Raw genomic sequence first — 24,550 nt, 5'->3', positions numbered from 1 at the left:
TACCTCATCAAAAAAATTTCATTGAATCGCTTGAGGTATCCAAAGCATATATAATTCACATGTAACAGAAGAAGTTTTAACATTAGTATCCCACAGTAAATCAGAGATTACAAGTAAATAAAGTTCAGAAAACTTCTCAAGAAGTGATATTGTCTCAACATATTCCGAAGTTTCAGACTTCAGTTTCATTGTCAGCTTCTCTTCCTTTAATGGTAAACATTCGATCTGAAAAAGGGTTCTCTCGGTCAGTGGTGACTACCGAGATGTTGTCTTACAAGGCATTTACTATGTCTCTTATCATGGGATCATTTGAATCGCAAAGTGTGCCAAGCAATTATCTAAAGAGTTGGAAAGTTCAGTTGAGCGTGACTTATGTTCCACATTAGAGCTCGTAATGATCTGCCCAAGAAATCCATCGTCCTTAAAAGTAAACGTAGGTATGCTCTCTTGCACCAGCCTTGCACAGACAAATTGAGGGTCAGTAGACGAAGCATTGATGTGCAAACTTTGTTCATTGATACTACTCAGAAGAGGCATTGAATAGTCGAAACTCGATAGTTCAAATAGTGGCCTCAATTGGGTGGTTTCAAATTCCAGAGTCGTATCAAGCAACTCGTTCATCTCCCGAATTATATTATTATTCAATTCAGAGGAGTGGTCCAAATATGTCTCACAAGAGATAGAAGGGTGGGTTGTAAGGAGCTCATCCACTTTCAAATCAGACATGTCAGGTGAGTGGAGTAGCTCATTATGGCTACTCCCTTTATGTACTTCTTGATCATTGACCTGAACCAAACTTAAGATTAATTCCAGGGGAACTGGGGCTGCACATTCATCATCGTCATCCCAATACTCATCATATTCTAGTTCAGTGTAGTGCACATTTGGGATGGGATCACTTTCCTCACATTCTACACTTAGAATGGGTTGAGGTTCGCATAAACTAACCTTTTCTTCATCATTGGAACCTAGTGTGTCATGTGAGTGAAGTGTGTCATCATCATTATATTTGAAAGACACCGACATATCTTGACCATTCTTTTGAATAGTCATCGAGATTGACTCATCGAAAAATTGAACCATATGCTCATTAATGGAATCCAACTCCTCATTTGTAATTTCAGAGTTCTTCAAAAACGAGTTAGGATCACTTTTCTCGCATTGTATTTCTGGAATGAATTGTCGCTGGGATAACCGAGCCTCCTCTATCTTATCGAGGCGCGAATTAAGTGCTTCCATCGCTTTTCTCATTTCCGCAAGACATTCCATGGTATACTGAATTGAATCCTCTTGGATTGCTTCTAGTTGGGTCTCAAAGGCAGGATATCCAAGAGAATACTCATTATAACATGTTGTTGGTTCATCTTCCCAATTTTGTTGTTTCCACTGGTTATAGTTATACTGATCATACATGGGAGAATATGATGATTGATAATAATCCTCATTCCCATAATTACGATCGTATACGGCCCTATTAACCGATGGAACATAACGTTCTAGTCGGTTCTCAATATCGGTTCTCGATGGAGAGAAATCTTGAGGTATACGTTGAATTCTACAACCCTAAGGCATCCCCGAATATCTCTTATCCATCTCGGCATATGCACGTACCCACGCTTCCATGGTAGAACCCTAACTCTGAGTCTAATTCTAAAATAAAAGAAATGTCTTACAGCAATATGGAAGGTAAGTAGAGGAGAAGTTAGAAGGATGTTACCAAATTAGAAGTTTTTATGTTAAGATCTTGCAAAACAAAACAAACCAAGTTAGTTTCTAGAAGATAAAACCGAATCTATAGGTTAGAGAAAGTAAGGAAATAAGGATAAGGTTACCAGATGAGAAGATCTATTAAAAATCTTACAAAACAGGAAAGTTAGTTCTAAAAACCAAATAGAAAGAAAAATCTAAAACTAAAGTTAACAAATCCGAATCTTAATATAAGTCAAACACCAATTAATTTCAGAGAATCATAGCCGTCAGTCCCCGGCAATGGCGCTAAAAACTTGTTCACTCCCCAAGTATAGGGTTGTGATGTAGTAATAAACTCGGTGAGACCGAGGTCGAATCCCAAGGGACTGAAACCTGTACGTTATCTGAAACTAAGTAGAACTAGAACTAGGCTAAGACGAAATCTAAATCAAATAAATTTAAGGAATAATGGTGAGATAATTATCTAAAACTTAAAGAATCCAGGTAAAGGAAGCTAGGGATTCAGAAGATCCACTTGTAGAAATCAGAGGGATCTTATGCCTGCGTCAATAACTCAACTGGACTTAGAGCCCATCGTCATCCAGTTGAAGAATGTAACCATGGAAATCAAGATTGAACTTCCTTTGATATAGTTTTCAAGAGATGAAAGGTATATGAATTAGAATGGATTCTATCACCAAACCATGCCTAGGAGACAAAGTAAACAATAGAATTAAACTAATTACCAACCAATCAACAACGTATGAAGGTTAGGAAGGGTACCATCATCCAACCATACCCAGGAGACGATGGTGAATAATAGGGCTTCCTGACGTCATAAACATATAAAGAAAGGAATATGCTCAAAACTATCGCAGACCCATTGTAATATTAGTCACAACAGACCATTAAAAACTAAAAATATTCCCTTAATTAAACTAAAATCAACATCAGTTTAGTCTAAACAAAAGGCATAAACTAAGAGTCTCCCATCACGCTACAAGCTTCACCTCTTAGCCCTAGCTAAGAGGTTTAGCCCATCATAGACATGGTGGGGCTAAAAGACTCTCTAAAGGAAAGAAATAAACAAAAAAATAGAAAAGGAAGAAAAACACTCTTGATGCCGGCCTGTTCCACGCCTCCATGGCTGCTCACGTCCCCAGATCGGCCCTATGCTCTCTCTCCTTTCTCCTTTTTATAACAGCCAAGTAGGGTCGGTGGAGGAAAACTTCATGCAGATGTTTTTACGCAGCTGGCAACGCATCTTGTTTCGCAGCCGAAAGACAATGCCCAACAACTCCCACTTTCCCTGCATTTTGTCCACAAGATCAATGTCCCTTGGGACATTTTGGACAGATACACACGATAGACGGTCCAGATCAGCCGTTCGATGATCATCGTGGGCCTACAATGTCCCTGAAACTAGTCAGCGCCGGACATGAAAAACAGGGCCTGTGTAAGATGGGTTCGTTGTTGAAGTCGGTGGGCCCCTAATCAGCGTCAAATGGAAAATCCAGTCCGTCCATCGAAAGAGGCTCGAAAAACTGGTCGGGGAGGACGTGTTGCAACTCAGGTTCGGTGTGGCCCACGAAAGCTTTCCTTGCACTGTCTATTTTTTGTTTGGACGATTGAAAATCGTTCTCCGCTGCCTTCTGGGATTCTGTCACCTAGGCTGTGATAATAGGATTGGTGAGATTCCAATGGACGGTCTAGATCGAACCTTCGATGCACGGTGGTGGCCCACAAGATTTCTTCGCAAGCTCTGTTGTGAAACAGAGCTTACGGACATGGCTGTGATGATTAGTGGACCCCTTTATCGGCTTCTACGGATAAATCCACTTCGTTCATTGTGATTCTCTCGAAAAACCAGTAAGAAATGACTGATTTTGGATTAGATTCTGTGTGGGCCACTGATGTTTTGCTTCCGCCATCCATCCTACGTTTAACGGTAATCTATGCATGTCCACGTACATGGAAGAAAAAGGTAAGCTTACCGAAGGTTATGGGCACCCCCTTGAGTGAATGGACGGTTCAGATCATCCATTTGGATGATGTGTGGGGCCCACTAGCCAAAAAATAGTCGGACAGCGTTGGATGCTGTCTCCATGAGGAAGAAGGTCGGGCCAGCCGACTTTGACCAAAATTTCTGGTCTGGTGCACGGCTTGAGCACCCACGCTGTACATGTGCAATGCACATGTGGGTCCCACGGTGATGTATATGAGAGATCAGCTCTGTCCAACCTGGTTGTCATATAATTTAAATGGTTGACACCAAAATTGAAGTATTTCAAGATATCAGGCGGGCCCCAGATTGACAATTTGTGGGCTGATCTGTCCGTTAGGCCATTTTCACAAAGATCCAATGGCTGATTTTTGACGTGTACAGTCAATTTATGGTCCTCAGGCCATATCTAAAGTTTCGAGCCGAACGGATGGTGGAAACCCTGTGATCTTGTGTTCTAGACGGTTTTCAGTCCTGTTTAATGTGAGTGGCTTGATTTTCTCAGATATCTGGCATGTATATCCTTTGATCTCGGTCCCTTGGAGTTCGTCCCTTTCCTTGGTGACTTTGGAGCATTAATTCCATACTTTTAGTACCCCTTTTCCGTCCAAGCTCCTAAACACACCTTGCGGCACAAACATGATTAAATCGGACCGTTAAACAGTACCATGTTTCGAGTAATAATTGGAATCTAATATGCAATATTTGACCCTCAACATAACCCTATAGTTTTGTGGTCATCGGACTTTCGACGTGCAATCCAGTCCGATACGGAGTTTCAATGTACTCCGAAAGCAACTGGGTTTTGGGTTTCTCTAGGTTCTTAAGTAATATTGAGCTAGCGATTAGGAAGGATAAAGATAAGGAAGTTGTGTCATGCCCCAAACCCAGAAATTGGGCTCACAAAATTCTCCATTGCCAAATTCGATGCCGACAGCCTCCGTAGTACCCCATTCTCAGCTCCTAGAGCCCACACGCCAGATTCCGATCTCGGAATCCTACAATGAGGATTTTCCAATGTACATTTGTCTTATAAGAAGCATAACCACAAGTTTACCCAAATTACAAAGGCAACATCATCATCACATATCCACTAATATAAATATTTGAATACAATGCTGAAAGCGAAAAACATATGTCAAAATCAAAGCTCCAGAAGACAGCTGCAAGCTCCGAGCTCAACGCTGCTGCGACCTAACGCCACCTGCACACATCTATCGTGCATAAGCTTATAGAAAGCTTAGAGGGTGGTGAAAGTGTGTGCGGAAGATAAGTGTTAAGCACAGAAATACAACGCCATAAATCATACAATATCAAAATAAGCAGAAATATTGACAAGATAATGAATCATATGATATCAGAGTAAGCAAAAATATACTGATAAGTCCATGAGTGCTATCAGCCATACCAAGGCTAAACGATGCAAGACATGAATGCCAACGGCCATATCGAGGCTATGCAATGCAAAACATAATAAGACAATAAAAATGCAGAAAAACAGTAACCCAAAATGCCATATGCCGCGGATGTAATGCAATATGCGGTGCGAATGGGATGACCACGCTGGAGTGTGAGGTCGGGATGATAGTACGTGGTATCACAAGCTATAGGGTCCATCACAAGGGACTTTTATCCAAACCAGTCCCATACCTAAATTTGGAGAGTCAGACTCGATGTGGTAAACTCCTGATCTCAGTTTAGTCACGCCCCCAACCGAAATATTGGCCATGCGAAGGTACACGTAACAAATAGTTGCGCACCACCAGCCCGAGTGGATAGTGAATGAATGAAGGAGTATGTAACTCTTGCTCAATAAGTCCACATATCGGCACCGTACATCTCTAGGATCATCACTAGTGTCAGTACACTCTACATGCAAATCGCGGCCCACTGACGTGAGACCATGCAAGTGGAAGAAACCTCACTATCCGCCCGACCAAGTAGTCACCAATATCTACCCGGCACGTCGATAGCGGACCTATTCACGAGCTAGTCAAACTCGGCTTAGTTATGCCCCCTACGCTCAGAGGGCGGGTAAGGCCACACCCCCTCCCAACCGACTACGACACGGTGGGAGACGCGTCCTCCTAGTATTCGGCACTTGGGCGCTCATGTATCCACTCACTTTATATGTTGGGGCGTCTCCAGGCCTCGGAGGTTTAGGGACTTTCACCCACGATATCCAAAGTGCCCAAATGCTCGAACCAAACATTTCTAGTGTCTCATCTAGTCATCTATGACATGCCTATGGAGGTCACAACCCTAATGTCGTTAGGGTGTATAGTAGTCACAATCACAATGTATGATGCATGAGTCATATAGTCCAATCATACATCAATCTTGCGATACTGTGCACTTATGTGGGATAACTCCACCTATCAGGGAGTCTCATAAACCATCTATACTATGACATATGCAAGTGTCAATCACATATCATAACAAACATGCAGATGATGCATATGGGCAGTATCATGATGCTATGTTGTCACATAGTCATAATCGATATCAATAACCGGCATCAACAATCAGCCTCGACAATGTGGACATTTAACCAACAATGTCCCCAAGAAATGACACAGAAAGAGCCTAGCATATAATGGACCCATGGCCTTATACAAAGACCTAATATACAACACAACGGGCCTCACTCAAGAGCTTAATACACATCACAATTGGCCTCATATACATCACAATGGACTCCATCGCCTGGCCCTCAAATGCATCACAATGGGCCTCATCACATAAGCCTCATATACATCACATTGGGCCTTAAACACGAGCTAAATACACATCATAATGAGCCTCAAATACGGGCCGCATATACATCACATTGGGCCTCGATAATCGGCCTTGGCAATCAGAATCGGCCTTAACACCACAATGGGCCTCAACTACGGGTGCATATACATCATATAGGTCTCAACAATCGGCCTTGGCAATCGAAATTGGCCTCAACAATTGAAATCGGCCTCAACAATCGGAATCAACACTCAAAATTGGCCTCGATACTCGGCATTGATAATCGGAATCGGCCTCGATACTCGGCCTTGACAATCGGAATTGGCCTATACAATCGGCCTCAATAATAGGAATCGGCCTCAATAATCGGAATTGGCTTATACAATCGGCATCGACAAATCGGAATCGGCCTTTCGCATGAGCCTCATATACATCACAGTGGACTCCATCGCCTGGCCCTTGAATGTATCACAATGGGCCTCAACTACGGGTCGCATATACATCATATAGGTCTCAACAATCGGCCTTGGCAATCGAAATCGGCCTCGAAAATTGAAATCGGCCTCGACAATCGAAATTAGCCTATACAATCGGCCGAACAAGGCCTAAGGGAAGGTCACAATGTGGACATTAAACCACCATTGCTTATCAATGCGGACATTTAACTAACATTGCTCCCAAGGAGTGGTCCACATAGAGCTAAATGTATCGTGGGCCCATGGCCTCATACAATCACCATGGGTTGTATCAATGGGCCGCACCAACGGGCCTCGAATACATCAAGTGGGCCGTATCAATGGGCTGCACCAACGGTCCTTGAATACATCAAGTGGGCCATATCAATGGGCCTCATCTTATGGGCCATAAACATCACATTGGACCGCACATATGGGCCATACAAATATCATATTGGGTCTCACCACGCGGGCCTCCTATATATCACATCGGGCCCCATAAATGGGCCGCATATGCATTAGAAAGGGCTGTATCACATAGACCTATATACATCACAATGGGCTGTATCGTGGTGGGCCAAATACATCAAGGTAGGCCCTATGATATGGATGGTCAGGATAATACACATACATCATGGAGGTCCCACGTGGCAGGTGGGTGCCACACATACATCACAGCGGGCCCCACCCACCACACCGTCCAGATAGACATGTGGATACAAAATACATATATCAAGGTGGGTCCCATATGGGTCACACGTGTGGGGTGGACCCACACCTATAATAAATGGGAGGCGTGGATGAACACATACATAAAAGGTGGGTCCCATGGATGGACTGTGTGGATATCACACATATGTCAGGTGGATCCCATGTGGGGCCTACCATTATTTTATATTATAATATATATATGCACCAACTTCCAGGCCCTGGACGGATGACCTGGATGCAGGACACCTATCTCACGTGGGTTCCACCATCCTGAAATGGACGGTGGACACCACATCCACAAATACATCAAGGTGGGACCACACACATGGCCCACTAGTCCAGTAAGATGGATGGACAGCTTGGATAAGATCCAATCATTAGGTGGGTCCCACCGTCTTGCTGTGTGGACAGTGTGGATGCACACATAGATCACAATGGGTCCACGTGATGGGGGGCATGGACGGAGCACCAACATCAGCGGGGTCCCCCACGCTTGCTGATGTCGCCGCACTGGGACCCACGGAACTTGGTGGCGTCAATACACCAGCTATATATATGATGTGAGGTACCTAGCCAATCCGTTTCCAGCAAGGTGGAGCCCACCATAACGTTTATTTTCCAGCCCATCTGTTCATGAGGTCACAAAGAACTAAATAAAGAAGAAAAACAAATTTCATATTTATCCAAAACTTCTGGGACGCAGAAAGGGTTTCAATGGTAAACGTTTAACCTCCTGCTGCTAGTGGTGTGGACCACCTGAGTGCCATGAACAACAGATTTTTGGGGTAATTCCATGCCTAAAGGAGACCCATCAAATGCACGGTGTGGATGCTCCACATGCATCACGGTGGGGGCCTGAGGTGGGACCCACTCTCCCAGCGTCCAACTAAGCTGCGGACGCTGCTTACTGGAGCGTCCTCTGGACGCTGACAGCAATAGCGTCTGCTGTTTATTTTATTTTTTTCAAAGGAATTTCATAGGTGGGGCCCACATTAGGATGATCCAATCCCCCCACAGGGTTCTCAGGCTCGGGACAGGTCCAATGAGCCCAATATTGGGTATGTTTTGATGCACAGAAACATTTCAGCGGGCACTAACGATTTGAACACTACATAACACTGTTGTCTACGTTATGGCCCACCAGATATTCAAATTGGCTCCATTTTTCGGCTCAACGCCTGAAATGAGCAGGGAAGTAGGGTGGACGGTGTGGATTAAATACATGCATCATGTATGGGGCCTGTTGTGGGTCCCACTCTCCTCTCTACAAAAAGCAATCTAGACGCTGCTTGCTGCAGCGTTCTCTGGACGTTGGCAGCAGCATCCACCATACCCCATCACACTTACGCTGTAGTGGGATTTCACCAAATATGTGGGCCCATTTGGTGGATGGCCTGGATAAAATACATACTTCATGGTGGGGTCCATCTAGGTGGCCTACAAGGCCTCATCATCACCATAAAATGAAGGAGAGGGAGAGAGAGAGACAGAGAGAGAGAGAAAGAGATAGGTGAGAAGGGGAGGGAGCCCACCACTATGGGCCCTCCCTATACAATGCATACATCAAGATGAGTCCCACCATAAGTGGGCCCTTAAATCACAAATCAAGACATAAGATCACCCACCTTTGATCATGGACTTCTTCTATCAACATATCTTAGAGCTCCAAGGGATGCATTTCAACAGTGGAGATGGTCTTTGCATGGTGAGATTGAGTGGTAGGGAGGTGGGCCACACTAGCTTCTCCTCTCTCCCATGGAAATGTTGGACGTGGGTTGCTTAGAGAATGAGGGAGAGAGAGATGAGAGAGAGAGAGAGGTTTATAAGAGAGAGAGTGATGGGTGAGTGATGAGTGATGGGGAGTGATGGGTGGAGAGAGAGAGTTGACTTTGGGGATGGGTAGTTGTACTTAGGGTGGGTGTGAGTGATGGCAGTGATGTGTACTTGATTGAATGATTGATGGGATTGATGTGATGGATTCTCTTAGGATTAACAATGCATGACGTTTTTCTCGAACTAAACACGAGGCCACTTCTCCTGGCCTGGGTATCGCCTCAGCGCTCGAGATGCGGCATCGGAACCGTGGCCACGTCGCGGTCACAGGGATACAATCTCGGGTCGAGCTGACTCTGATATATGGGACACGACTCATGATCGTGTGCAAACACTGATAACAAATCGTGGGTCACCAAAATTCGACCGGGAGGACTATAAGACCTGTATCCTTGACTGTACCTTTCTTTAGGCTTCTACAGTCCTCCCAGTCGAATTTCGGCGACCCGCGATCTTTTATCGGTAGTTGTGTGTAATTTTCGTCTAATTTCCACAGAATTTGGTCCTTAGGGATTTCTGCCTGAGGTGGTACTCGGGTCTTTCTACAGATTTTTTTGAGACGTTACAGACATCCAACCCCCAAAAGAAAAGAATTAATGTAACACATATAACGATTTACATACACTAATTTGTGTACCATTGTAGCGTCCTGATTTCCATGCAGCTGATTACACGCACACATAGACATATACATCTACCTCATGAGGAATATATAGTGAAATATTAAACATAACGGATCAGTGCAAATGGAACAAATAAATAAATTTCAACAAGGTTAGGAGACGAGAACATCGGGATGGATACGGCATCTCCGTCATTCTTCCCAGTATTGAGTTGTATCATGCATGAACCTCCTTCGCACAAAACTGACCGCGAAGTGGGAAACATCCGTCCTTCATGCTGACAATCCTCTAATCTGAACCGTCCAGAATGAAGGTAGAGAAATTACGACCCTCCTTAAGCCATCCAAATGACAGAAGAGGAAATGGAGGCTGCAACATTCCGCTTATTCCTCATGCAGAGTGACCGCACAATGCGGAAGCTGCACCCATAAGGAACAACTTCAGATCTCCAATCTTGTACCAATTCAAATCCATGTTGTCCATCTGATGGACCCAAGCTGATCGGATCTGCCATTGGAGCACATATCGTTCTTCCAACCAATCACTTGAGAGCAGAATGTCTTAAGCACCCAAGGATTGATCGCAACCAACCATCTATTGGCCCACCAACTAAGAGGCCTCTCCCAACAATCTAGACAGAATGGATGACCAAACTCCCACAACTGTAAGTCACATGCACGCCATCAGTGGAACCTCTGTGCATAACAAGATTTGCGAAAGACACAACCTCCTTTTATTAGGAATCCTCCTTCCGCCGGCTAAAGGCCTATAAAAGCCTGGTATTTGGAGGTGGGGAAGAACTACTAAGCCCCATGCCAAGAAGAAAGATACAAAGAAAGAAAGAAAGAAAGAAAGAGAAAGAAAGAAAAGAAAAGAGAGAGAGAGAGAGAGAGAATGAGTTACGGAAGGGAGAGAGATTACAGTGCTACTGTGAGGTTGAAAGGTGACTCGCTGAGTCACTTGTTCGAGTCAAGACTTGGGCTAAGTCTTTCCTCCACTTGGGTGAAAGGGAACCTAGTTGAGTTCCTCCCTTATACTCCATGATAGGTACTAAGCTTTTCTTTAAAATTTAACATCTTCCATCAACTTAGCAAAGAGATTCGATAATCTGTGAATCCCGACCCGAGTCGAAGCTAATAATAGGCTTAAGAGGTACCAAGCCGAGTCGAGTCGACTCAATGCAGAACGTTAACCAATCCAAGTTACTAGGCTGGAAATTTCTGAACAAGGTAAGTTATTTTTCAAGGTTCTAATTAAGTTACTATTTAGTGTAAAACCTAGATATACAAACTCTAGTAATTGATCTTAACCGTATGATACTAAGATCTAACCGTAGGAATTACGATAAATCCGACGTTATGTTGTGTGCAACAAATACTGACAACCTTAAAAACAGATCCGATTCTAAAGGTGAGGATTTTATTCTTTAAGCTTACATTAATTTAAGTTATTATTTTTATCTTGCCTTTTACATGCTTTCATGTTACTATGAATCCTCCCTGCAATTATATGTTTTACCATCAATTATTTTCCCTTTGGGATTATAGTGTAATATTAATTACGAATGACCTTTATGAATTTATGTGGGGTGATGGATACAAGCCTTGCCCTTACCTTTATCAATTTATTGAGTTGGCCCTTGCCACTCTCCTCTTTATTGAGTTGGTTATTACCACTCTCCTTATATTTGAGTTGGCCATTGCCACTCGTTTATTTGTTGAGTTATCTATTACTACTCTTATTTTATTGAGTTGACCATCGTCAATCTCCTCTTTATCACATTAGCCATTGGTACTTTTACCTTTGCTGAGTTGGCCATTGCCACTCTTCTCTTTATGTTATTGGCCTTGTGCTATCTATCTTTAAAGGGCTTGGGCATGTGTCTTGATATTCCAAAGCTCCCATGATTCAATGAAATTTTCCCTTTTGGTGCAAGTACTATGTTGGGAATCCTTTTTTTAGCAATCGAATAAATATTGTGGATGTAATGCATTTTTGGTAGTGACCATGGGGCGACACGTAATTCCATGTTTCATTGGTGATGGTATATAAATTGGTGTATGTAAATCATTATGCATGTTACATCAATTCTTTTCATGTACATTGGAAAATCCTCCTTGTAGGATCCCGGGATCGAAATCTGGAGTATGGCGCTGGGTCCGAGAATGGGGTACTACGGAGGCTATCGGCACCGAATTCGACGATCGAGAATTTTGTGAGCCCTGTTTCCGAGTTTGGGGCGTGATAAATGGGAAGCGAGGCGAGCCAGATAATTCTAAATTATTTTTCACATTGTGGTGATCGTTAAGTATGATGAATTGCATATACTTTGCTAGGCATGCATCTTATGTAGATTTCTTGTGCATGGATGCATCTTGTAGTTGTGGAGTATGGGATGTATCAGAACCTTTACATTGCTTTTATGAATCTCTTGAATTACTGTTAATCTTAAATGATGACCATCACTATGAGTAGGGCATTGACCCTCTCCCAACCATACAAATGATGTAGGTGATATGCAGCTTGAAGACCTAGAAGACCATCTCCCAATAAAAGACTATATTGAAAGAATACGAAGATGTTTCATTATTTAGTTTTATACTTCCGCTGCGAACTCGATTATTGTAATATTCTTCCATTGAGAAGACATTTCATTATTTATTGAATTTCTTTACTCTGATGAAATAATCAATCCAGTCGATTATATTCTTGTGAATGTTACCTTCATAAATATACTTGGATGTGATCCAAATGCAATAAAAAAAAAAATAATAATGTGCGATTTCTAAAGCATCCAACTTTTACACTGCCAAAGTATTATACTCATGCCCAAGAAAATCGGTTGTTAAAGCATCCAAGTTTTACATTATTAACACCCAGTTTTCTCAGGCACGAGTATAATACTCTGGTTGTGAAAATTTGAGGCATTACATTATTATTATTATTTTTTCATTTGGATCACATCTAAGTACATTCATGAAGGTAACATTCACAAGAATAAAATTGACTGGATTTATTATTTCATCAAAGTAAAGAAATTCAATAAATAATCAAATATCTTCTCAATAGAAGCTTATTACATTAATCGAGTTCGCAATGGAAGTATAAAATTAAATAATAAAACTATCTTCATATTCTTTCAATATAATCTTTTATAGGGAGATGGTCCTCTAAGTTTTCAAGCTATACATCACCTGCATCATCTGTACGGTTGGGAGAGGGTCAATGCCCTACTCATAGTGATTGTCATCCTTTAGGATTAACAGTAATTCAAGAGATTCATAAAAGCAATGTAAAAGTTCTGATACGTCCTGTACTCCACAACTATAAGAGGTATCCATGCATAGGCAATCTATATGAGATGCATGCCTAGTGGTTTATTACCCTTAACGATAGCCACAATGTGAAATATGATTAGAGTTATTTGGCTTGCCCCACGTCTCATACTACGGAGATTCGTCAGCGTGTCACAGGTTTAACATGGATTTATGCGATTATCCCAACACATGACCGGGTGAATCATGTTGTCAGATGTCTTAAATCTGAAAATTACTATACACGACTGGTCGTGAGACTGCTATGACCGGTCGTGGGAGTTACATGACCGGTCGTGGGAGTTACACGACCAGTCGTAGTCTGTTTGACTCAAAGTCCAGCGACTTGGGTTTTTTGGTGTCCGGGCTGCTCGACCGGTCATGGGGATGTCTCGAACGGTCATAGGGGTCCTACGACCAGTCCTAGCCTCATAGATAGCACAAGGCCAATAACATAAAGAGAAGAGTGGCAATAGCTAACTCAGTAGAGGTAAAAGTGGCAATGGCCAATGTAATATAGAGGAGAGTGACGATGGTCAACTCAATAAAAGAAGAGTATCAAAAGATAATTCAACAAATAGATGAGTGGCAATGACCAACTCAAATATAAGGAGAGTGGTAATAACTAACTCAATAAAGAGGAGAGTGGCAAGGGCCAACTCAATAAATTGATCAAGGCAAGGGCAAGGCTTATATCCATCACCCCACATAAATTCATAAAGATCATTTGTAATCAACATTACACTATAATCCCAAAGGGCAAATAATTGATGGTAAAATATATAATTACAGGGAGGATTCATAGTAACATGAAGGCATGTAAAAGGCAAGATAAATATAATAACTTAAATTAATGTAAGCTTAAAGGATAAAACCCTCACCTTTAGAACTAGATCTCTTTCTAAGGTTGTCAGTATTTGTTGTACACAGCGTAGGGTCGGATTTATTGTAATTCCTATGATTAGATTTTAGTATCATACGGTTAAGATCAATTACTAGAGTTTGTATATCTAGATTTTACACTAAATAGTAACTTAATGAACCTTGAAAAATAACTTACCTTGTTCAGAAATATCCAGCCTAGTAACTTGAATTGGTTAACGTTCTGCGTTGAGTCGACTCAACAATCACCCAAGACCAAAACCTTTAGAAATTAGGTTAATATTAGCAAGTGCTAAACTAGAGTGCTTATGAAATTAGCACTAATCACTTTAAATATGATCGGTAAGACCAATGTGCAGAATTATTGATGCTACATTACCCCGAAATCTAGAATTCGCCTTAAGCCCAGCTTGCTCTGGGAGCATCGTGAAACTCGTATCGGACTGGACCGCACGACGAAAGTCCGATAACCGCAAAACTATACAGCTATGACCGCATTCCTGGACTTGACAACCCCCTCGAAATCAAGTCTTAACTATGTCTAGAGATGCACAACTTGAGCCAGAACAAAGTGTGTGAGAAACGTGAAAATATTTAGAAATAAAATTTGAATTTAAGTAACTGAGTTGGCTCACTTGAGGGTCAAATATAAGGATTCAGATCGTCAGAATTCGACCCAAATATACCCTCGGATCGAGAAATATCCAACACATGTCGATGTACTTGTGACCCGATCGAGTGACCGTGACCATTGAATTGAAATTGGTCCGCCACGACTAATCTACAAACCCAATCGGAACGAAAACTTAGCCTCGACCTAGATCCATGGTTAGGGAGCTTAAGTCCGACCGCACGTGGAAAAGGGGACACCAGAAGTGTCCGTTGGAACAGTCCATATTTAGATATAACCTAAGTATACCTTGGCCTTGGGGCTATTCCCATCAAACCTGGGCCTATATAAAGACCTTAAACACCCTCTCTCATATGCCATACAAATTTTACAAACCCTAAGGGAAAGAAGAGAGAAAAGAGAAGAAGAAAGTGAGGAAGAGAGAGAGAGAGAGAGAGTAAGAGATAGATGTTGGGATCTTTCCTTGACGCTCCACGTGCTTAGCCACCACTCCTGTGTCGCTATACAGGTGATACCAATCCCGTTCTTAGGTAAGAAAACCTAACCCTAACTTGTTTTAGGGTTTCTAGCTATTGAAATAGATGAAATAGCTGACCTATTCCCTGATATAGGTTATTGTGGTGCCATAGACAAAGACTTAACTTTAAAACTGAGTTCGTTACGAGTTTACCAACGAAAGGTGCGGACTATAAACGTATAGGTTATGGTTTTCAAGGCTTTTAATGTCGGTTAATGGTTTATTATTGATGTCAGTGCTATTTCACATGCCAAATGCGATGTTGCCAAATGCGATGTTTGTTTCGCATTTCTAATATATACGAACTATATTGAGTTTAGTGTATTCCATGTATATGTAGAAAGTATCGTATACGCATGGAATTTGAACGTGTGTTTGCCATGATTAATTGTCGTGTGTTTATGCTAGTTGTATGTATAACAACTCCTTGGTGAAAGGATTTGCCCTAATACGTGCTATAACCAACATACATCATGTAGGTTGGGATATGTAGTCTAAGTGTTTGTAGAAATGTCTGAATGATCAGGCATGTAGTAAATTGTACTTTATATGGGCGTTGAGAAGAGATTCTCAACTACCTTAACGATGTGTATGATTTCCTCCATGTAACTTACATTCTTTGTCTGTTTTACTTAGGAACTACATATGTGTGAATTCATGTTTAAGTTGAAATCCATCAAATGCTCATATGCTAGTATGATTGGAATTGTTGATCCATTACTGTTATGATTAGCTTGTATGATTATCTATTATAATTAAATGTGTTTGGGACTACGGAATAGTCCAGGCAATCGGTAATAGGCATTGATTTGGTGGCTGAGGTTGTTTCACCACATAGGACGTGATCGATGAATCCGAGCCGTACTTGGGATGTTGGCAGTGGTTAGGCCACACGGAGTGCTTATGCACTTCATGTCGATTAACTCAACGTGCGCTCGTACTAGTCGAGCTCGTCAAGTAACCCGATTGACCCGATGTATGTTCACCATGTATGGACGCTACTACTTGAATCTAAGGTACCAAACTCACCAGTGAAAACCCTTTTAAACCTAGGTACCTCAATCTGTTAAGACTCATGAGCCGGGCATGGTGGTATGGGACACCGTGGTCGAGCTGTCGGCCTACGCTGGGGTGACGAGCCTCCCCGTAGTGACCAGTGAGTAACCCAGACTCGTGAGCCGAATACGGTGGTATGGGACACTGTATTCGAGCTGTCGGCCTACACTGATAAGGTGACGAGCCCTTTGTAGTGACCTCGAGCGTACGCTAAGACTGCGTAGAGGCGACGAGCCCTTACGTAGCAACAGGAGTACACTAGGCCTGCACTGATAAGGTGACGAGCCCTTTGCAGCGACCTAGAACCATAACATCGTATGAGATTTACTAGGATTGACGACCCTAGATTGGATCATCGTTTGAGAATTGATATAAGGGAGGTACCTTAGCTTCCCAATCCTGCTGTATGAAAAGGACTAATAAGAACTTGGTAATCATGTTCATGCACCGCACTGCATGTGTCGTTTGGCGTTGGGCAGAGCACTGAGGAAGTGACTGACATGCGCGACCGTTAGATGAAGATCGTAGAGGGAGTGCAGGCGAGGGCATGCATCATTTATACATACCATTCTTGTATTAATCACAGTACTTAGGAATGTTTGATTGTATTGCTTTATCATTACTGCTTGACTGAATTGATAACATGTTAACCTTTGCTTTATTATTCCACTGAGTTGATCACTCATTCCCATGTTATAGGACGGTGTTTTAAACACCAACCAAACTCTGTCTTAGTTGCAGATGGAGACCCGACTGGCGAGGCAGAGCTAGATTTCGAAGATAAGGAAGATGCTTTCTCGTATATGCAGTATTCAGGCGGGTTCATATAGACCGTTCTGATCGACGGGGCTTCAGGGTTACACTTGTAGAGGACTCACATTTTTGACATTTTGTAACTTAAAACAGTATTTGTAATATTTCACCTGGGAGGTGTTTATACTCTGGAAATGTACCACGACTTATATGCTTTATATCCATCTATTATAGTCTTTCGCTTGCATAATTTAACTGTCTCTGGAGTATGATAGCTATTTTGGTATGATCCCATTCATGTTTTATGCACTAATACAGACAATATTTAATTATTATTAAATATGTTGCATAAGTGATGCGTTGGAACTCGGGAGTTGGACTTCTACTCCACCTCCGATTTTCATGGCATTACAAGTTGGTATCAGAGCATGATTTGGATTAAACCAGACCTGGGTTATGGTCACACGACATACGTTGACGCATTTAAACCTAGGTGGGTGCGAGAAAAATGTAGAGACAAGCTTAGGACTTCCATTTTCGCAGATTGGCGAAAATCACCGAAAACGATTGCTGAGATCGGATCCGTACACATCCGTGATCGCTTGAGGCGACCCCGGATCATCCCTAGACCATCAATTGACGAGTTTAGACCATGATTTACCCAATTCCGGCCTTTAATAATCGAGAAAATACGAGGTTACACCAGAAATTACACGAAATGACCCGAAACGACTCAAAACGGAGTCGGGGGCCAAACGAAACAATTTCAGGGGGACCTAGGGTGGGTCCCACACATTTTTGAAGTCTAGGGGATAGGAGGACCTCGCCCCACCGCCGAGGCATCACCAAACAGTCCAGAGGTCAGCGAGGACTTCACCGGTTCCGCCAGGCCTCGCCGGCTGGTGGGCCGGCTCGGGCCGACACTCCTAGGGTGTTGTGTGGCCCACTGACGCATGTGGGGTTGGTTTTAAACCCTCCAAACATACCTCCCCTTCATAATCTACCCCTCCAAGCTTCCCTTTTCCTTCAAAACTCTTTGGTTCTCTCTCAAATCTTCCCTCCATTCACCCATTTCATCATTTTTCTTCAACACACATACCCTCCCACCATTTTCCATCAAAACCCTCTCCTATCTCTCTCTTTTCCTTTGATTTAAGAGCACAAATCCCTCATTTGTGTCCTACATACCTTCAAGTTCAACAACCCCTCCTTTTTCCACCTATCTTCTCTTTTCCATGGCCTTGTTCGAGCTTATGACGGCCATTTTCTCGATTTCCACGCTTCTTCCTCTCATGGGGAAGAAGAGGACTCCTATAGATGAGGCCGGGCCTAGTCGCTCTACTCGTTCACGGAGGCCTAGAGGCGCTGCTACTAGTGTTAATGTTGATCGAGAAATACGGACCAAGCAGGAGCTTGATCCCCAGGCTCCCTTCGAAAGGATCCTCCTGACAGATATGTCTCATGGGAGATTTTAGGGTCTCAGGGTCGTCTTTGAAGCCCATGTGAATGAGAGGCTTTTTGGGCAACATCTGGTGATGGATTGCCAAGTTGAAGCCGGGTGGGGTCCTGTGTTCGAGAGTGAGTACCGTGCAAACATGGGCACAGTCCGAGCCTTCTACGCCCACATTCGAGAGCCTACATTGGAGCCCTTGCAGTTTAAGATCCCTGTTGGTAGAGATCAGGAGGCCACAATTGATACTGGGTTGATAGCTCAGCTTAAGAAGATGCCACTTAGTGAAGTGCATGCAAGCAAGAAGAATTTAAAGAGTGTACGTGAAAGGGATCGCCGCACGTAATTCCTTTGTGGACAACTGGCTTGTTGGAATCCGAACAACAGTCTCCTAGCAACTTACATGACTGACGACTTCCACCTACTCCACCACATCTTCACGTACAACGTGTACCCTAGGTGGAGCAACCGCAGTGAATGCACTCGTCTGATGGTAGATTTCTTGTACCAAGTAGGGCAGGAAGAGAAGTTGTGCATGCCTACGCACGTTCTATGGAAGATAATTCTTACCGCACGCTCCACTAGAGCATCTGATTTGCTCTCATTCAGCCGACTCATATGCAAGATTGCACGGGAGTTTGGCTATAGACTTGGGGCAGAAATACCGGTGCCAACCCATTACATCAACGAAATTACTCTCAACCAGATGAAAATTGGACCACGGCAGCGATAAGCCCTCCTCGATGAAAGTGAGGGAGAGGCGGCTAGTGAAGAGTATGAAAGCGAGGAGGAAAGTAGAGAAGAGATAGAAGAAGAACAGGAGGAAGAAGTGGAGGCTCAGGACACGGATGAAAGTTCCCCACCTACGGCAACGGAGCATAACCCTGATCGGGCTGCTAGGGAAGCCCGTTTAGCTCGACTTGAGGAGGGCCAGGCTGCCTTGCGACAGGAGATTATTGATGTCCAGGCCCTCATGAAGCACAAATTTAAGAAGGTGACTCGCACCTTGAAAGCTATCCTGTGTTGCCTACAAAATAAGGGTGCCCCTCCTCCGTCGCCAGACTCAGATGTCTAGTCATCCATGTCGTTGCCCAGTAGTTTGCTTTATTCCTATCTTAGAATGTCTGTGTTTCAATGTTTAAGAGCTTAGTAGTATCGTAGGTAAATAGTGTAGTTGTGTTTGTTAGTTGTCTTAATGTTTGCAGCTTTATTTGCAATAACTCATATGCGTTTCCTTTCATGATTCATGTAATGTCATATTTCATGTATTATGACAATTTTGGTAAATGAAATGCATGAAGTTTCTTTAAACTGTGTGTAAATGCTGTGTGGTTGAGGTTGTGGGCATGCTGAATCTGACCTGGGTTGCACCCTATGTTGTATATAGGGAATGCCACCTAAGGCCACACGGAGTACGGCACGTCTCACTCTTGGCGATTCGTTTGACGGGGCACCTCCCCTGAGCGATAGCCATACGGACCCCAGTTCGGGCCCGTCTCCCTCTGACACCATGCCGGACTCTCAGCCGGCCACTGGCCCCACCAATGGGCCTACACCTGTTGTGCCACCGGTTCCAGAGCAGAACCGTGCGTCCTCCTCGACGCCATCTGTACCTCAGTCGGCTCCCCCTACTGATAGGTTGGAGCAGATGATGTTGTTGATGCAGCAGCAGCAGTTTTTTACCACCATGGCAGGGATTGTCGCTTAGAGCATGGGCGTTGCTTCGCCGCTCCATTTACTCCCCGTTGGGAATGCAGTGTCAACGGCCACTTTAAGGGATTCCAGACTTACAGCCCCCTACCTTTACGAGTACTCATAGACCCGATGAGGCCGAATATTGGCATGACCACATCTCTAAGATGCCGAGGCCGCTACACTGTTCTGACCCGAGCAAGTGGAGTTGGTCACCTTCATATTCGAGAAGGAGGCCAATTTATAGTGGGATAGTGTCTTCCGTACTATTGCGGTCGGACATGTATGGACGTGTGCAGATTATGAGACCTGCTTCCACGAGAAATACTATCTTATCACCTATTGCCACGAGAAGGAGAGTGAGTTCCTTTACCTCTGATAGGGAGGGATGACGGTGGCTAAGTATGAGAATAGGTTTACGGTGTTGGACAGGTACGCCCCGTTAATTCTGGCAGATGAGCCGATGCGTATGCGACCGATATTCGGTCGAAGATGTGCCTGCTAGCATACCTAGCTATTCCGAACTAGTGAGCATGTCCATGAGAGTCGAGCAGGATGGGGACAGGAGTTCCGTATGCGAGCACCGATGGCTCCTAGGTTGCGACCAGAGATTCGAGTAGACCATTCCTCAGGAAGAGGCCACGGTCAGATTCACAGCCGAGGCTGACGGCTTCACCTGCCCCTGTGAGGTGACCTGACGTGTGGTGTGCCTACTGTAAGAGGCCAGACCACACAGAGGTGAACTGCTCCACCAGGATGAGGGATAGTGGCTTCTCACCGCCCTAGAGGGTCAATCATCCGCTTCCCCAGGTTATATCGCCACCACCTCTATGCACGGCACCAACTCATCCATCATTCCGGTCACCTGTACCTCTTCCGACCTATCGCATGGTTTCATATGAGATAGAGGAGCTGAGGAAACAGATCGATGATCTGTTGGATGTAGGTTTTATACGACCTAGTGTGTCTCCATGGGGAGCGCCCATGTTGTTTGTAAAGAAGAAGGATGGATCTCTACGATTATGTGTTGATTATCGTAGATTGAACCAAGTGACGGTAAAGAACAAGTATCCTTTACCGCCACAGGGACTTTCTCGGATGCTACCAAGATCTGTAAGGGATGTTCGATAGATGTAGGGAGCGGGACAGCGCTCCTCGACTTGATTGTCACCCCATTACATCATTATGATGTCATTCTCGGTATGGATTGGCTCATAGAGATGAAGGCAGAGATCGACCGCGATTGTAGAGTGGTGACAGCTTATGGACCAGAGGGCATGACCTTTACTTTCCCGGTGCAAATCAGTTGGCCCTATCGCATTGATTGTTATGCTTCCATGCTGGAGGACGCTCATGGTCCAGCGCTTGAGGACACTCCTGTAGTCCAAGAGTTCTCAGACATGTTCAAGAAGATACTTGGACTACCCCCTCAGTGCGAAATTGATTTTACCATCGACCTAGTGCCTGGTACGATACCTGTATCTCTTCTGACCTATCGCATAGCTCCTTGTGAGATGGAGGAGCTCAGGAAACAGATCGATGATCTGTTGGATGCGGGCTTTATACGACCCAGCGTGTCTCTATGGGGAGCACCCATGTTGTTTGTAAAGAAGAAAGATGGATCTCTGCGATTATGTATTGATTATCGCAGATTGAACCAAGTGACGGTAAAGAACAAGTATCCTTTGCCCAAGATAGATGATCTGTTTGATCAGTTGAATGGGGCAAGGTATTTCTCGAAGATTGACTTGCAGTCGGGGTATCACCAGTTGCGCGTCAGGGATGAGGACGTGCAGAAGACGGCCTTCAGGACCAATTTTGGACACTATGAGTTTCTCATAATGTCGTTCGGCCTTACGAACGCACCAGCCGTGTTCATGGACTTGATGAACAGGGTATTTCGGCCATTTCTATTCTGATTCGTCATCGTGTTTATTGATGATATCCTGATATACTCTAAGAGTCGGGAAGAGCACGAGGAACACCTGCGAGCAGTCTTGGATACTCTGAGGAAGAACCAGTTGTTTGCACAGTACAAGAAATGTGACTTCTGGAAAGAAGAAGTCAAGTTCCTGGGACATGTGGTGTCCAAGGAAGGGATAGCTATGGACCTTGCTAAGGTAGCCGCAGTTCAGGACTGGAAGCAACCCGGTTCGGTTACTAAGGTGAGGAGTTTCCTTGGTCTGGCAGGTTACTATCGACGATTCATTTGGGATTTCTCGAAGATAGCTAGACCTTTGTCTCAGTTGACACAGAAAGATCTGAAGTTCGCTTGGAATGAAAAGGCAGAAGCAGCCTTTCAGGAGTTGAAAGACAAGCTGACGTCCGCCCCTGTGCTAGTATTGCCAGAGCAAGGGGTCAAGTATACGATATACACGGACGCGTCTCGCGTCGGTTTGGGCGGTGTTTTGATGCAGAAGGACAGGGTTATTGCTTACCTGTCGCGACAGTTGAGGAAACACGAGGAAAACTACCCTACGCACGACCTGGAGTTAGCTGCCGTCATCTTTGCCTTGAAGATCTGGAGGCATTACCTCTACGGAGAGGAGTTCGAGCTCTTTTGCGACCACAAGAGCCTCAGATACATATTCACTCAGCGGGACCTGAATATGAGGCAGCGGCGATGGATGGAGACCTTGAAGGACTTCAAGTTCGAGGTTTCTTACCATCCCGGTAAGGCCAACCTTGTGGCAGACGCACTGAGCCGCAAGAAGGCATTGGCATTTGCGGCTCCGTTGATGATAGCAGAGTGGGACATGGTAGAGTTTGTGCGAGACTTTGAGCAGAAACTCATGGTGGAGGAGCCGTATGAGGGCATCGCACATATTCGAGTACAGCCCCTCATTGATGACAGGATTATCGTGGCTCAGGCAGACGATGAGCTATTGGCGAAGATGAGAGAACAGGCTAGCAGCGATGAGGACTCAGAGTGGAGCATTGGTACGGATGGGGGCTTACGTTACCGTGGCCGCCTATGCGTCCCGAACCTCCCTGACTTGAGGAAAGAAGTTCTTGAGGCCGCTCACGATTCTAGGATGGCTATGCATCCAGGCAGTACGAAGATGTATCGTGACATGAAGAGGTCGTACTAGTGGGACAATATGAAGGCTCACATAGCAGATTACGTGTCCCGTTGTCTCACGTGCCAGCAGGTCAAGGCAGAGCATCGCCGACCTCCTGGTTTGCTTCAGCCCATGCCCATAGCAGAATGGAAGTGGGACTTCATCTCTATGGATTTCATTTCAGGTCTACCGAAGACGAGGAAGGGTTATGATTCCATTTGGGTGATCGTGGACCGGTTGACGAAATCAGCTCATTTCCTCCCTATCAGAGTTTCGAACTCTGCAGACGAGTTGGCTAGGTTGTACATCAAGGAGATTGTACGTCTGCATGGAGTTCCCTTGGAGATCGTGTCGGACCAAGACACGCGATTTACATCTATCTTCTGGACTCGTATCCAGGAAGCGATGGGTGTGAAGTTGAAGTTCAGTACCGCATTCCACCCACAGACTGACGGGCAGACGGAACGGGTGAATCAGATTCTGGAAGATATGTTGCGGGCCTGTGTGCTGGATTTCAAGGACAGTTGGGATGACTGTCTTCCTTATGCAGAGTTCGCCTATAACAATAGCTTCCAGGCGAGTATTGGCATGGCTCCTTACGAGGCACTGTATGGGCGTCCGTGTAGGGCACCGCATTGCTGGGCAGAGGTTGGCGAGAAGAGCTTGATTGGCCCGGAGTTAGTTCAGGCGACTTCAGAGAAAGTCGACATTATCAGGCGCCGACTTCTGACAGCGCAGAGCAGACAGAAGAGCTACGCCGATACGAGGCGGCGACCGCTAGAGTTCGAGGTCGGAGACCATGTGTTCCTCAGAGTTTTCCCTATGAAGGGAGTCCTTCAGTTTGGCAAGAAAGGGAAGCTTACGCCTCGATTCATTGGCCCATTCCAGATACTTGATCGAGTGGGGGCGGTAGCGTACCGCCTTGCTTTGCCCACACCACTTGCGGGCGTGCATAACGTGTTTCATGTTTCTATGCTGAAGAAATACGTTCCCGATCCTTCCCACATTATCAAATGGGAGCAGGTCCAGTTGAGCGAGGACGCTACATATATACTGCGACCGACGCGTATCCTAGACAGGAAGGAGCAGGTATTGCGTAGCAAGGTTATTCCACTTGTGAAAGTGTTGTGGACGCATCACA

Source organism: Magnolia sinica, chromosome 11, assembly GCF_029962835.1.
Source record: "Magnolia sinica isolate HGM2019 chromosome 11, MsV1, whole genome shotgun sequence".
In the NCBI taxonomy this organism is placed as follows: domain Eukaryota; kingdom Viridiplantae; phylum Streptophyta; class Magnoliopsida; order Magnoliales; family Magnoliaceae; genus Magnolia; species Magnolia sinica.
The sequence above is the reverse complement of the archived record's forward strand: the minus strand, read 5'-3'. Positions refer to the sequence as shown.